Raw genomic sequence first — 16,741 nt, forward strand, 5'->3', positions numbered from 1 at the left:
ATCAAAAAACATCCAAATTGAAAAAGAAGTAAAACTGTCATTATTCATTAACAATATGATACTATACACAGAAAATCCTAAAGTCTCAGTTAAAAAACTACTAGATCTGAAAAATAAATTCAGTAAAATAACAAAATATATATAAAATTAATATTCAGAAATCAGTAGCATTTTTATATGCCAATAATGAAGTCAGAAAGAGAAATTAAGAACACAATCCCCCTCACTATTGCAACAATAGAAAAATAAAGTACCTAGAAATAAATCCAACCAAGAGAGTAAAAGACTTGTACTTGGAAAATTATACATTGAAAAAAGAAATTGAGAAAGATATAAACAAGTGGAAGCATATACCATGATGGTGCATGGATTGGAAGAATTAACATTACTAAAATGTCCATACTACCCAAAGCAATCTAGAAATTCAATGCAATTCTTATTAAAAACTACCAATGGCAGGCACACTTCAGAGCTTTAGAACAAATATTTCAAAAATTTATATGGAACCAAAAAAGAACCCAAATAGCCTCAACAATCTTGAAAATGAAGAACAAAGTGGGAGATATCACACTTCCTGATATCAAGCTATACTACAAGGCTATTTTAACCAAAACAGCTTGGTACTGGCATAAGAACAGGCATATAGATCAATGGAACAGAACAGAGACCCAGAAATAAATTCACGCCTTTATGGTCAGTTAATATTTGTCAAAGGAGTCAAAGGTATGTATTGAAGTAAAGAAAGTCTCTTTCATAAATGGTGTTGGGCAAATTGGACAGGTACATGCCAAAAAATGAAATTAGACTACCAACTTACACCATTCACAAAAAACCCCCAAAACCTCAGAATGGATAAAAGACTTAAATTTAAGTCATGAAACCATAGAAACCTAGAAAAAAAAACCATAGGCAATAGACTCTCAGATATCTTCTCATAACAGCATTTTTGCGGATTTATCTCTGAACAAGTGAAATAAACAACAAAATAATCAAATGCGACCGTATCAAACTAAAAAACTTTTGCACAACAAGAGACACCATTAACAAAATAAAAAGACAACCCACTCAATGGGAGAACATATTCACCAATAGGTCTGATAAGGGGTTAAGCAAATTTTATAAAGAACTTATAAAACTCAACACCAGGAAGGTAAACAATACAATTAAAAAATAGGCAAAGGACCTGAATAGACACTTCTCCAAAGAGGACATACAGATGGCCATTAGGCATATGAAAAAATGCTTAATTTCACTAATCATCAGAGAAATGGAAATTTAAACCACAATGAGATACCACCTCACCCCTGTCAGAATGGCTTTTTTGTTTGTTTGTTTGTTTTTGTATTTTTCTGAAGCTGGAAACGGGGAGAGACAGTCAGACAGACTCCCGCATGCGCCCGACCAGGATCCACCCGGCACGCCCACCAGGGGGCGACGCTCTGCCCCTCAGGGGCGTCACTCTGTTGCGACCAGAGCCACTCTAGCGCCTGGGGCAGAGGCCAAGGAGGCATCCCCAGCGCCCCCGCCATCTTTGCTCCAGTGGAGCCTCGGCTGCGGGAGGGGAAGAGAGAGACAGAGAGGAAGGAGAGGGGAGGGGTGGAGAAGCAGATGGACGCTTCTCCTGTGTGCCCTGGCCGGGAATCGAACCCAGGACTCCTGCACGCCAGGCCAACGCTCCACCACTGAGCCAACCGGCCAGGGCCAGAATGGCTTTTATTAACAAATCATTACAGAGTAAGGGCTGGCGAAGGTGTGGAGAAAAGAAAACCCTCCTGCACTCCTGATGGAAATGCAGACTCTTGCAGCCACTGTGAAAAATAATATGGTGTTTCCTCAAAAAATTGAAAATGAAACTGCTTTTTAACCCAGCTATCCCACTTTCAGGAATACATCCTAAGAATCCCAAAACACAAATGGAAAAGAAGATATGCACTCTCATGTTCATTGCAGCATTGTTTACAATAGCCAAGATGTGAATGCAGGCCAAGTGTGTATCAGTGGACAGGTAGATATAAATGCTGTGGTACATTTACATAATGCAACATTGTGTGGTTTTAAAAAAGAAGAAAATCTGACCTTTTGTAACTGCATAGATGAAGGACCTGAAGATTACTATGCTAAGCTAAATAAGGCAGACAGAGAAAGACAAATATCATGTGATCTTGTTTGTATGTAGAATCTAATGAACACAGTAAACTGAGAAACAAAGTAGAAACAGAGGCAGAGTCACAGGGAAGAGATGAACAGCTGTCAGAGGGAAGGGGGAAGAAGGACGGGATCAAGGAAGGTGAAAGGATTAGCCAATATCATATATACATAACACCTATATACAGACAACAGGGCAGCAATAGTCAGAGGGAAAGGGGAGGTAGAGGTAGGGTGAGTGGGGCAAAGTGAGAGAAATGAGAAATGGGGGTGGAGAGAGACTTTGCGTGAGGCATGGGGGGCACAATGTGGGATGTAGAGGTTGTTACATTGAGGGGGACACTTGAAACCATGACAAAATAAGTTAAAAATAAAAATTACCAATTTTTAAATTTAAAGTTAAAATGGTAACACCAAGAGAAAAAAAAAAGGCATAGGGAACAATTCCATGGCATTAGGAATGAGTAAGTCAGGTTCTGGGTATACTGAGTAAGCCAGCCAGCCTGCTTTAGTAATTTAGGCAATCTTTCTACCCTATAAAGAGGATGGAAAACTAGGCAAGCCAGTGGCTTCACATGGGAGAGATCATAGTGGTAACCATTAAAAAATAAAGTGTTATATTGTTGATGCATTAAAAAAATTAAATCCTTTAGTGAACAAAGACAAAAATACCCTCCTGCAGTTCACATCTTAATGGGAGAGTATAAATAAATAATAATAAACACAACATAGTAGGAAATTGTTTATACATTAAAAGATTAGCAGTGTGTAAAAATAGTAGAGCAGATGGAGGTATGTTGGAAGTCCTAGGAGAAGAGTCACAGATTTATAAGAACTGCTCAGTTGTGCCTCACTGAAAAGTTAAGAACTGAGAAAAGTCATCAAAGGAAAAAGATATGCTTGAGAAAAACATTCAAGCAAAAGTAACAGCAAGACAGGTGTGCCCAGTGCCTACAACTGGGCTGAAATAGAATCAAGAACATAAGTAAAAATAGAACATAATATCTAAAAGGTAATAGAATATCATAGCTCTTTGGCATTTCACCTGAGAGAAATGGAAAGACATTAGATAATATTGAAGTGGTTTGAAATTTAACTAAACTATTCTGACTTCAATGTTGAGAAAAGACTATAAAGAGGCAGTGGTTGAAGCAGAGAAACCCATCAGAAGGTTGCTGTAATAGCCCAAAGGAGGACCTGGGTGGTAGCAGTAAGGATAGTGAGAAATGGTTGCCTTTTGGACATATTTTCAAAGAACTAGAATGATGCACATAAATTGATGTTGGTATGAAGACAAAAAAGACTCAAGAATGATTCAGAGGATATTTATTTGGAGTAACCAAGAGTAGAGTTGTCATTAAATGAGATAAAATAGATAGTATGTAAAGCATAATTTTTCTAATCTTTCTTTTTTTATTTTTTTTCACTTCTAGAAATTTAGAAGTTTATGTTTGTGTACAATGAGCTTGGGATGTCTAAATTACATTTAAGTAGGCAGTTGAATTTAGTGGTCTGAAGTTCAAGGGGAGCTTTAAGCTAATGAGCATATATTTACAAATCACCAGAATATCAGAATATATTTAGAATGGCTTACAATGAGATGTTGTGTTCACTGAGGAGAAGGGAAGGGAGAGGGAGAGGTAGAGGGAGAGGGAGAGGGAGAGAAGAGAAGGAGGAAAAGAGGTTCTATCACTAAGCCTGAGGGCACATCAGTGTTAGGAAAGGAAGAGTGTGGAGCGAAGACTAACAGAAGTGGCTGATGGGACAGGTCACCAGGTAGTCTGAAGTCCTGAAAGACAAATGAAGAAAGTACATCTAGTAGAAGGAAGCTACTTCATTGGCTATTTTAAAACCTTTTTAACATTCCATTTGAGAACTTTGAAATATTCCAGGCATTTCAAGGCCCTGTAGACTTTATGATTTCAAAAAAGATTGGGTATTACATTTGTTAATGGCATTATCTACCTCACTCTTCTGCGAAATGAAAACATGTCAGTTTATTTGGACATGTAGACTAAGTAGGTTTTTTTCCAATCATTTCCAATATATAAAAACTTAGTTGTCTCAAATGTACTAGTAATGCAATACTACACATTTATATACCTCCCTGCTCCATATAAATCTGATATTAAAAAAAATATGTACTCCAAATTTAGCAGAGCAATAGCATCTTGCTCCTAGAATTTTTTAAATGGTTAGGATATTTCTGGAGGAAGTCATGGGGAAAAAAATGTAAATTTCAATCTACAAAGAAACAGTATATAATGCTCATGATAATAACACCGACAAATGGGACAAAATCATATTTAAATAATATTTTTAAAATTATTATATATTATAAATACCTGTTATGTGTATTTATATTATCTCATATAAAAAGTTCTTAGATATTATCACCCCTATTTTATAGATGAGAAAATCTTGATTAAGAGATTAATGACACTTCTGTTGTTATGTAGATAGTGAGTAACAGAGTCAGGACTGGAAGTATTTTCCAATAAACTAGAAATCAGAATTTCTTGGGTTATAGTGCATGTTTTGCTGCAAAGGACCTGGTAATCTCAACAGGTGAGCTGGAATATCTAGGCTTTAGAGTGCTCAGTGGTAAACACATTGATGCATTCAACTTGAAGGAGATTGTGAGAGTGGGTATGAGCAATAAAATGATGTACAGGGGAAGGCTTCACTTCTGGGGCTGAACAAAGGGAGTCATATGGAGGAAGAAGGTGAAGGGCTGAGGATGAGTAAGCAGGGGTCTAAGGTACTGGCCTTTCCATCACTGGTGTGGTCAGCAACAAAAGAAGATAGAGAAAATCCTTAGCAGCAGTAGAGAGACAGAGAGAGAGGGAAAGAGAGAGAAAACTTCCTATAGCTTCTAAGCTAATGGAAACATAATACCCTCAATTAATATAATTTCACTGTAATTTAACTTATACTTTAAAGCTGAAATTTACACTGACTTCTGAACTTCAGGTAATGACTCAGATAATTAACATGTAATAAATCCAGGAGTAATAGGGAATTGCCAGGATAATGGTGGCATAGCCTTAACTTTTAATTTTAGAAAAAAGGACTGCTGGCCTTAAAAACTCGCTTTGAGACCTGGCACTTGCCAGTGCCCAGTGCCACTTTTCCATGGCATATGGTTATGAAATCACATTCCCTCTTACCTTCAAAAGTAGAGACAGGTATGATATTCTAAATTATCTGCGACATCCAACCCAATGGAACTCATATACAACATATTGTATCATTATACAGAATTATGATGAACCTTACTTAATATTCTATCACTCATTGGCTTTTTTAGTTTTGAATCCATTTAAGAACTTAGGCATTTGTTTAGACTGGCAAAAAATTGTCATCTTAAGAATTCTATTGTCTCACAGAATTTCACAAATTGATAATAAAAACCAGCAGGCCTCCCAGAAATTTCAAAAGTATTTACCATGTATTTGTTAATAATCTGTTATTAGCAACAAGGATATGAAATTACAGATGACTGAATGCCATTTTTCTGATCATGTATAAATTACTTAAGTAAGTCTTCAGCACTCACCCTGTCGATTATGGAGCATTTTAGGTGACTGCTTTTTATTGGGTTCTTTCTCAGTTAACTTAATTTTTCAATTGTCTTTCTTCCAGGTTCTTATTAGAATGAACGTCAAACAAGGATATAAATTCATTTGTTCTCCCATGATCTAATTGTAGGCTGCAATTCTCCTTTGACAAGCCCAAATACATTTACCAGACAATAAACAGTAAGACTGATACATTATTAAAGGTCAAGAGGCTGCTTTCTCAGTATCCCATAAGTGGCCTTGTGTTCCATGCTTTGAGAGTACGTGAGCTATATATATTTTCTTTAAATATAAAGTTACAATTTAAAATTCTAGAGCCAATCTCAACTGTATTTTTAATGCTAATATAAATACAATTCTCAAACATACCAGAGAGCTCATTCAATTTCATACCGTGATCTGGATAAAATTGGATCTAAAATCTGTACTTTTGGAAGTTCATGCCAATTGATACAGATAAACAGAAAAGTCCACCACATAAGAATGCAAACACAGTCAACATTGCAGAACAACTGATTCTCAAGTACTAAGCAATAGAAATTGTATCTGTCCTTAGATATTTCTTAACAGACTGAAAGCTAAAATACATTTTGTGACAAAAAGGCAGCATCCTCGCTGAATTTGTCTACTATGTTATTTATAAACCATTTCAAAACAGTGATAGAAGATCAGTTATATAAGATACTGGCATTAAATAATAAGAGTTTTAAGCTCTAAAAAAGCCAAGGCACAGAGTAATTGTTATTTTCTAAGTTGCAGTTCAAGAAATGGTGCATCATTTAAAGTGTCTCTTTCCAAGATAGCATTTACTCTCAAGTTCTGAAGAAGAAAGAAACAAAATGGTTCATCAATTCTTATTAACCCACAACATTAAATATCTGCTGGACTCACTGGCAGATGGTTTGAATTAGTCAGAAAATGTGGTTTAAAGCTCAGTAGCAAATAATATCTTTTTAGAAAGAAATAACCATAGTGATATAATATAATTTTACTCAGTGTTTATATTTTTATTAAAGGTGCTAACATTGAAAACTTGACATAGGTCAATTTACCCTCTTTTGATGATTAGGAGGTCCTTAATTTATATCAATAACTTATTAGATAAATATTGCCAATCTTTCTAAAACTCAGATACAATGAACAGAAAAGAACTTTGCCAACATGCATACCATCCTACTATATACAGCCCATATAATACATCGCCTGATAAAGGGAGCTTGGCTCTATACTGCAATACAACTGGCAGTGGGCTCCTGTCTTGCATCAGTCCACTTGCTCATCAACAAAGGTGAAAGTCCTGTTCTTTCAGGGGGAAGAAGTGTGATTCAGAAGTAGTTACTTCCTGATCATGAGAGACTTTCTCAGTTGATTCTATAGTCTATACTAATAGAGGTGTAAGGATACATGTCCCTTATATTTCTGTGTAAAATTGCATTAAAAAACAACTTCCATTCATGAAGTTTGTTTTTTGTTAAAGCTAATATATCTTTTTACTTTCTTCATTTAATAAAGGTCCTGATTATAACTTTGTTACTAGGAATAGCAGCAATAAGGCTACAAATAGACTGAAAATGTTGATTTTTATTAATTTTACAATACTAGGAACCTACTATTGAAACAAACTACACCTGAACTCTGATGATTTTATATTCTAGTGTCAAACATGAACTAAGATGATATCTGATACCAGATTAATTGGGAACTGAATTTCTGACTGAGTAGTACAATGATACAGTTGTCTTAAAACTGAAACCGTCTGGATTCCCAAACTGACAGGATCTGTGGAGACTTGGAGAGGATTCAGAGGAAGCCATTTCCATGACCACAGAGCTGGGAAACCAGAGCTTCCGAAGGAATATAGAAACTGATTTTATTCAGTTAGGAATGACAGAGAGCAATTTTATTTTATATCATATTGATGTGAAAAGGTGTTATTTAGACTATGGCCGCCAATTCTTTTCCGTTTTTACTATATACATAATGGGGGAAAATACTCTTTAGAGAATTAAGAATAATATCAGAACTACCTGAAACCCAAAGTCATTAAATTGTGGATGTATTGCATTGTCAAATATTGGAATGAATTATTAAAATGAATGTGAAATCAACTTTTTTTTGGCAGACTACATTAATTTTCATTCTCCAGGGTCAAACTGGTGTAATTATAACTGAGAATAGGACATTGGGGTTGAATTAACAGTCAACAGACAGTATATTCATGCAACAATTCCTGGAAATTTTTGTGCCTATAATAAGGTACATTGTGGTAGTTACTGAGTCCTGTATCTTCTTTTCAGTCAATAGTGTGAAACCTTGAGGGAAGAAATCCAATTCATTCTCACTTCACTCATTTTTAAATTGTTTTATTTTATTTTTTTAAGTAAGAGGAGGGTCAATAGAGAGACAGACTTCCATGTACACCCCAACCAAGATCCAGCAGGCAACCCCTGTCTGGGGCTGATGCTTGAATCAATTGAGCTATCTTCAGCACCTGTGGCCAACACTCAAACCAACTGTGACACTGGCTGTGTCAGAGGAAGAGGGAGAGAAGGGGGAAAGGGAGGGGAAGAGAAGCAGATGGTAAATACTCATGTCTTCACTGACCAGGGATCAAACCTAGAGATGTCCACTCACTGGTCCAATGTTCTATAAATTTAACCAACCAGCCAGGGCCATTTTCCTCTTTTTTATAAATGAGTAATAGGAGCTCAGAGATTGTAGACATGAAAATGGGATTAAAGTAGAATAAATATTTCACACAATGCCTGACACGTTACATGTGCAATAAATGTTGAAACTATTTTGTTTCCTTTTAAACTGGAAGAAAATAAAATGATAATGTTGCATACAACAGTGGAATTTACTAGCATTAATTTTTCTTTCCCCAAAACTTTTCTTCTTTGATCAACCCAAGGATTTCAACTAAGTTTTTGAATATAAAGAATACAAACAAGATAACAAATGAAACAAAATTTTTCTTTCATTTTACCATAGAAAAAAATGGTTCCCAACATAGATATTCTAAAGAGAAAAGTGTTAAATTGGTTACTGCCTTAAAAAAAAAAGTGACATTCTCAGTTTAGATTACACAATTATGCAGTCTTACATGAAGATACTTTTGATTCCAAAAATTATATAATTTAGTTTAATCAAGATTTATTTACTTTAGGGATATGGGAGTTGAAAGGATTCTAAAGGCAGAAGTGCAGCTCACACTGAACGCCATAAACTCCAACACTGTCAGGAGTCTGTCATTTCTTCTCCCGCTCTGTACATCTGCTTCGTTGTTTTCAACCTCAACTCTCTCCTCTTCTTCTGTTCTTGTTTTCTTAGTATTCATCTCTGCTTTCATCTGCTTCTTTGAGCCATATTATAAAAATAATGCTGTCTGTAGTTTTCTAATTTGTAACTTATACTCAAAGTTCCCAAGGAAACACTTATTAATCATCTACTTATTAATTTCAGTACCAAAACTGTCATGTAAAAACTATGGTTGTATAGTGAGAGGCAGATGACCCCCCCTGGATCTCAACAGTATACCACATTGTGACTTTAAAGTAGCCACATAAATGGACGAAATTTGAGAAAAAATTCTTTACCAAAAGAAACCTAGTACTGGGTTAACAAAACACTACAACACAAATTCATATTCAAATCTATATATACAGGGATATATGCAGGTATTAGTGTGTATATATATATATAATATAATGATTAGATAGAAAGATAGATGATATATGACAGATAGATAGGTAGATATATAGATAGATGTTATATAGATAGGGCTTTGGATATTTCAATACATTTGTAATCTACAATCTTGCAGGCTAATTGCTATATATATATATATATTATATTGCTTACACATAAGGAATGTCTTAAGATGAAAAAAAATGTATAGATTGATCCCATAAAATAATGTTAAAAATCCAGCAAACCCACTAATTGCAACAATGCACATGATGATAATTTTGTCACATTATACATTTTCCATAAATACAAATATGTATCAGACAAAATGAATGTAATATTCTCATTCTAACTTAAGGGCGATATTGCTTCATGGTACTGGCTGTCAAATTTGATGATATATGAAGATACTGTTTATATATAAAACCAGCCACTCAGTGTCTGGTCTGTTAAAACAAAACATAATGTTGAGGTCCAAATACAATGAAGACAAAATACTAGAACCTTGTGTATCAACCATATGCATTTTTACATGCTTTATGCTATACAGCCAATACAATTTTGATGTCTTCACATGGAAATATAATATTTATCATAACCCTCTCACAACCACAAGCAATCTCTTGATCTTTGTTCCTCCTAAACCAACCTACTCTTCCAACAGTATTCCCAATTTTAATATAAAACTCTTCTCTTTAGTATTCAGGCAATAATACAATGCCTGGTTTTCTTTTATACTATAGATTCAATCCATTACCAAAGTACTACCTTCAAAACACACCCAGAATTTGGATACTTCTCTCTACCTCCATCAAAATCACCTCGGGCCAAAATATCATCATATCACCTGGAATACTGCAGTAACCTTCTTACTTATCTCCCTGCTTCCATCTGTATGAATCCATAATCTATTTTGAATAGTAACTGAAATTATTTTATTAAAAAATTAGATCAGATGTCAGGATTTTGCTCAAAAAACTCGCAATGTTTCTCATTTCATTCATACACAGTGTCTCCATAATGGTTTACAAAGCCTTACTGAATCTGCACTCACCCTTTCCAATTCATCTTCTCTGGTTTCTCTAGACGAGATTATGTTAATCTCCTACTATTTTCCCATTTGCTCAGTCCATTTTAGCCTCACAAGTTACTTTGTTGTGCAGAAAAACAGTAGGCACATGGCCTTAGTATTCAGGGCCTTAGTACTCGCTACCCCTTACCTGAAATACTCTTCTCTGTATGGTCCAGTCCCTCCTTTCATTCTTTGCTCATAGGTTATGCACTTAGCATACTCCTCCTACTCTATCACATTTAAAATTCTAGACTTTTCTGTACCATATCTATACTATTTGACATACCATATATTTTATTCATTTATCTATTTATTATCAGGATATTCCTCCCCTAAATAGAAGGGAAATTCCATGAGAATATTTTGTTTGTTTAGTCATTGTTGTATGATCAGTGCCTGGCATTGTCCTGACACATAAGAAATGCTCAATAAATATGTGTTTAAAAAGAAACAACAGGCCCAAAATAGAGTCACTTGTGTTAAACCTTACAGAAGTAAACTGACACATAATACCTAACCTAATTGCAGTTTCAGCCTCTCCCAGGAATGATTGCAGAAACTCTATTTTTTTTTAAGTGAGAGGAGAGGAGATAGTAAGACAGACTTCCACAAGAGCCCCAACTGGGATCCACCTGGCAACCTCTGTGTGGGACCTGATGCTCGAATCAACCGAGCTATTCTTAGCTCCCAGGTTAAAGCTCCAACCAATTGAGCCACTGGCTGTGGGAGGGGAAGAGGGAGAGAAAGGGGAAAGGGACGGGGAGAGAAGTAGATGGTCACTTCTCTTGGGTGCCCTGACTGGGAATCAAATCCAGGATATCGATATGCCAGCTCTCTATCCACTGAATGCACCATCCAGGGCCCAGAAGTTCTAATGTCATTGAATCCAGACATATTTAGAAGGTAGAGATTTCTACCATGTCACTCCAATATTAAGTATATCATCAGATGGTAATTTTAAAACTTCACCTTATTTATTGGGTTCCTACTAAGTGCTAAATGCCGAGCTCAGAAGACATATGAAGACGAATAAGGCAGACTCCATGTCTACAAGGAGTTTACAAAAGCCTGAGGAGGACACGTCCTGCGGAAATGCAGCATGGTATATATTGCAGAGAGCATTGGAATGAAGTTTGAAAACCCTGATATGATTTTCTCTTTCTCAGATCACACTTTCACCCAACGGCAAGCATAAGTGTCACAACAAAGACACAGAAGTAAGAAAGTATAGAAAAAAAAATTATTTGATTTTCATATTCCAGGGATATAGGCATTGTATAGGTTACAGCAGTGTTTCTCAAAATGTAGGGCTATGCATTACCTACATGAAAAATGTCATAAACACTTTAAAAAGTGCAGATTCCTGAGTATCACACCATAATTATTGAGTAAGTATCTGTGAAATGAGGGAAGGACTTATGAATGTACACAGTAATAAAACCCTCAAGGTGATTCATATCCACTGTAGTTTAACAACGGCAGAGCTAAACAAAGTGTGATGATTAAACTAAAACAAACTATCTTGTAAGTCTTCCAGTAATAATGGAAAAATTCCTTCAGGGGTAGGAAATGAAGGGACATGTGCAGGGAGAGAGCTTAGACATTTCTGCTCTTGGTAAAGGCTTTATATTTTGTGCACTCTGACAAGTTTTACAATGCAGGTCAAGGCCAAGGGTTGACAGTTAAATTTAGAATTCAAAGTGCTATGGAGAATTGCCTTGGTTACAAAAACCAGCTAAGAACCTTAATGGTTTGGCCCTGGCCGGTTGGCTCAGCGGTAGAGTGTCGGCCTGGCGTGCAGGAGTCCCAGGTTCGATTCCCGGCCAGGGCACACAGGAGAGGCGCCCATCTGCTTCTCCACCCCTCCCTCTCTCCTTCCTCTCTGTCTCCCTCTTCCCCTCCCGCAGCGAGGCTCCATTGGAGGAAAGATGGCCCGGGCACTGAGGATGGCTATGTGGCCTCTGTCTCAGGTGCTGGAATGGCTCTGGATGCAGCAGAACGACGCCCCGGATGGGCAGAGCATCGCCCCCTGGTGGGCATGCCGGGTGGATCCCGGTCGGGCGCATGTGGGAGTCTGACTGCCTCCCCATTTCCAGCTTTGGAAAAATGAAAAAAAAAAAAAAAAAAAAGAACCTTAATGGTTTAATCCATTTCCCAAGGTGAAAGGCTCATCCAATTTTAAAGAACTATATATTTAAAATGAGGCACCACATTTATTTTGTGATAGCATGTAATATTGCAAGAAAACAAAATTTTATTTACTACTTATTAGAGATTACTTGTTTTTTTTTAATTTTTATTTTATTTATTCATTTTAGAGAGGAGAAAGAGAGAGAGAGAGAGAGAAAGAGAGAGAGAGAGAGAGAGAGAGAGGAGAGAGAGACAGGGGGGAGGAGCTGGAAGCATCAACTCCCATATGTGCCTTGACCAGGCAAGCCCAGGGTTTCGAACCAGTGACCTCAGCATTTCCAGGTCGACGCTTTATCCACTGCACCACCACAGGTCAGGCTACAATATGCTTAAACTGGTTCCTCTCACACTTGAAAATAACATTTTACTGTTTAATCTTATCACCTTTTTCCTTCTATGTTATTTTGTGATATTTGAAAAGCTTTTCATCATAATCCAAAATAACAATTACTATAATCAGGAGGCACAGGGATTTAATTGGATCACAGGGAACTTGAAAGTCTATAAATTACTATTGTATCATTTGGATGCTTTCCAGAATATGGGGAAAGAAAGTTATTACACCATTTTTTAATCATTAAAACAGAAAAAAAAATCACCAAAAATTTCAAAAGCAGTAAGAAATAGAAATGAAAAAAGGGCTTCCTGATACAATGTTGTCTTATGTGAATTTTTAATAGTGCATTTACCATGTTTATGCAGTGCAATAAAATATAAGTGAGTCTTAAATAACACTACAGTGAACACTATAACTAGATTATCTTTATTTATCACTAGTACTTTCAAGGAAGGCCAGAAAAATGTGTTAAGTAAAATTAATTTCCTATGCAATGTATTCAAAATATCAATTACTATCAACAAATAAAATTAAAATGAATAATATTTAAATAACTTCTAATTAAACAAATAGGTTTCACCTGTGTGTTCATATTAGCAGTACATCAGGAATAAACGGGGTTTGTAAAGCATTCTAAATAAAGTTATATATATTCACTGCTGCATTAACTGCAGAACTACTTCTGGGAGTAACTGGATGTGACAAATTATATTGCTATTACTGGATGACATGAGGAAACATGCTAGTGGAGACTGGAACCTTGGTCTCCTAGGATCATTTGCTAATTAGCAATATGCTTTTAGTCACTTAACCTTTAGATTCTGTGTTGCAGACTCATGCACTGTTAACACGTATGTGTAATTCCTATTATAAAGGGCATATGCTTAGATTCTAGCTCTTTGTATTAAGGCAGAGTTATTGTGGCCAAGACTACAAAATGTTCATGAAAATACACTGCCTCTTCTTCCTAGGCACACAGTAGACTACTTCCTGCTTCCTTAACAGTTATGGGTGACCATAGCACTTGAGTTTTGGACAATGGACTATAAGTGGATATGATGTAAAATCCTTCACTTCCAGGTAGTGGGCAGGGAGATGGCTATGATGACCTGGAGAGCCACATGTTAAAGACTCTGTGGATGGTTCCCTTGTCAAACATTCCACCCATATAAGACCATGACCTGAATGAGAATGAGATTTTACAGTGCTAAGTCACTGAAACTTAGTATTTTTGTTATAATAGCTAGAACTATCCTAACCAGCATCATAGTTCACTGCAGCTGCCACAACAACCACCACACTGGGTGGCTCCTACATAGCAGGAACTCATGCTCAGAGTCCCCAAGGTGGCAGTCTAGGGGAAGGCGCCAGCATGTTTGCCTTTCAGAGGCCTCTTCTTGATTCATAGCCAGTGCCTTCTCGCCTGTCCTTATACTGTAGGAGGAAGCCAGGGATCTCTTGAGCCTGTTTTGTAAGAGCACAATCTTATTCAGGAAGTCCCCACCTTCATGACCTAAACATTTCACAAAGCCCCACCTACCAATAACGTCATCTTTGGGGATTGGGATTTTATTGTAAGAATTTAGGGGGTGAGGACACAAACATTAAAACTATAGCAACTAGTACAATTATACTCCATGTGGGCATACTGTGTCACTGAGGGCTAAGTGTGTCACTTGTGTCAATAGCAGAGAAGGTTGAGCTCTGTGATTGGACTTCAGATATTCGAGGAAGAACATCAGGTCCTCTGCAGGCTAAGAATCATGCTGTTTTCTGGGTGGTAAGATGGAACTTACCATATGGGGAAAAGCTAGGGTCTAGACAAACCATCTATAACATTACACTGCCTTTTATAGGCTAGAACTTAGGGAATAAAGATTTCTGGTCAGGGTAAACATAAGGCAGCTAGAGTAGAAATAGGATGCCCACATGTGCTAAGTTAAACTATATATAATAGTTCTTGTATTCATTTCCTTGTTTTGTCTCTCAATATTTATTAATATATTAATTCTGAATTCTAACTTGATTCAGGTACTCTAAGGTATACCAAGGAAGGGATTTCTGACTGCCATGTTTTAATGCTTTTGTATATAATCTATAATTCAAAAAATACCTCCTGTTGGTAACTTAGAATAAAATGTAAAATTCTGGACATGGAGGTAACTTAAAATATAGCACAGCAAGGAAACTGGTCAAAATAAAGAATGTTATGAGTAGACAGAAGACAACTTTAAATTTAAAGTTACTGACCCATCAAAAGTTAAAGAAATTGTATGTTCTTTAAAAAGCTTCTTTCTGCTAATATGACCTGCACCTTACTCAGGTAAGTATGGCAAATTAGCTCATAGTAATCCTGAATATGCCTAAATTATCACCCAGTCTTTTAGATTACTATCACAACCAAGGCATTGAAATGACTGTTAAACTTTGTTTGACAGGAAAGAGTTAAATGGGAACCATATAGGGAAAGAATGGTGGATAGAATGTTCATGACAGTTTTCAAGAAATATTCTGTGTCAAGCACTAGGTAGGTACTGTGTTAAACAAAGGAGGGATTATATGATCTCTATGCTTATGGATATCAAATGCTACTGGGATACTGAAATGACAAATAAAATAGTTTGCTGAATACTATGATATGTACCAAACACCCTAATAATACAGAAGAAGATCTCTTAAATAATAAACGTTATGTTTTTGTTACTTATCATGCATTATTCACTCTATATTACACAAATTTTAACTTGTTCTACCTTTCTCAACAACCCTAGGGAGTAATTGTTATTATCATACTTTATAGGAGAGAAGAATAAATATCAGAAAGGCAACATAGCTTTCCCAAGACTGTGAAGTTAGTGAGCAGCTGAGCTGATATTTGAACCCAGACTTTCTAATTCCAAAACTCATACTTATGTGCCAGGGAGGGCAAACCAGTAGAGGCCAGTTCTGACATTATTCGGAGGATACTGGAAGGCTCAACATCAAAGAGCCCGTGCTGCGATTTATTGCTAATCTTTATGATTTTATTTTGCTTTAATTTATTATGGGTGTGAGATAGAGGAGAGATAACATAAATACCTTCACTGACATTATATTTGAAACCTGCTACCTCTCGTGGCCCTACCCTGCAAACAAAATGTGAAGATGAGGAAAGAGGTAAAAAATGTGTTTTGCTTAAAATGAGTAGAACTAAAGGATGAAGTTGAAATCTGATCTAACTCAAATGCTATGTTTGCCTTAATTCATTTTTTTCCTCTTTTAACACAGAAAGTTTATTCTTGGTTAGTTCTTCAGTCATAGGGCTAACAGCAAACTTCACTGAGATGCACGATAACATAGCCCGATTGCCCTGCCACTAAATACAAATCTAACGTATTGGTGTAATATAAATGAAACGTTTTCCCCGTAATAGAACAAGAAGTGGGGAAATGAAAATATCCTTCTTAAAATGAAACAATTCCTTTAAAAGAAAATTCCACTAAATTTACAATTTAGTTTAAGGTGTTCTTTTCCTAGCTCACTACACATAGAATCAGTACATACTGGATATGAATGTTATTTAGCATGGCCCTGCACCATGAGGTCAGGTAACTAGGGAGCTTTTCAGTGCAGTTACAGTCTCTTGAGTCATAAACTGATGTATCAGAATCATCATTTTTTTTCCTTTTAATAGAAATTCTTAAATTTCATGACATTCATATTTAAGTTACCGTTTTATTCCAGTAT

Source organism: Saccopteryx leptura, chromosome 2, assembly GCF_036850995.1.
Source record: "Saccopteryx leptura isolate mSacLep1 chromosome 2, mSacLep1_pri_phased_curated, whole genome shotgun sequence".
Lineage (NCBI taxonomy): Eukaryota > Metazoa > Chordata > Mammalia > Chiroptera > Emballonuridae > Saccopteryx > Saccopteryx leptura.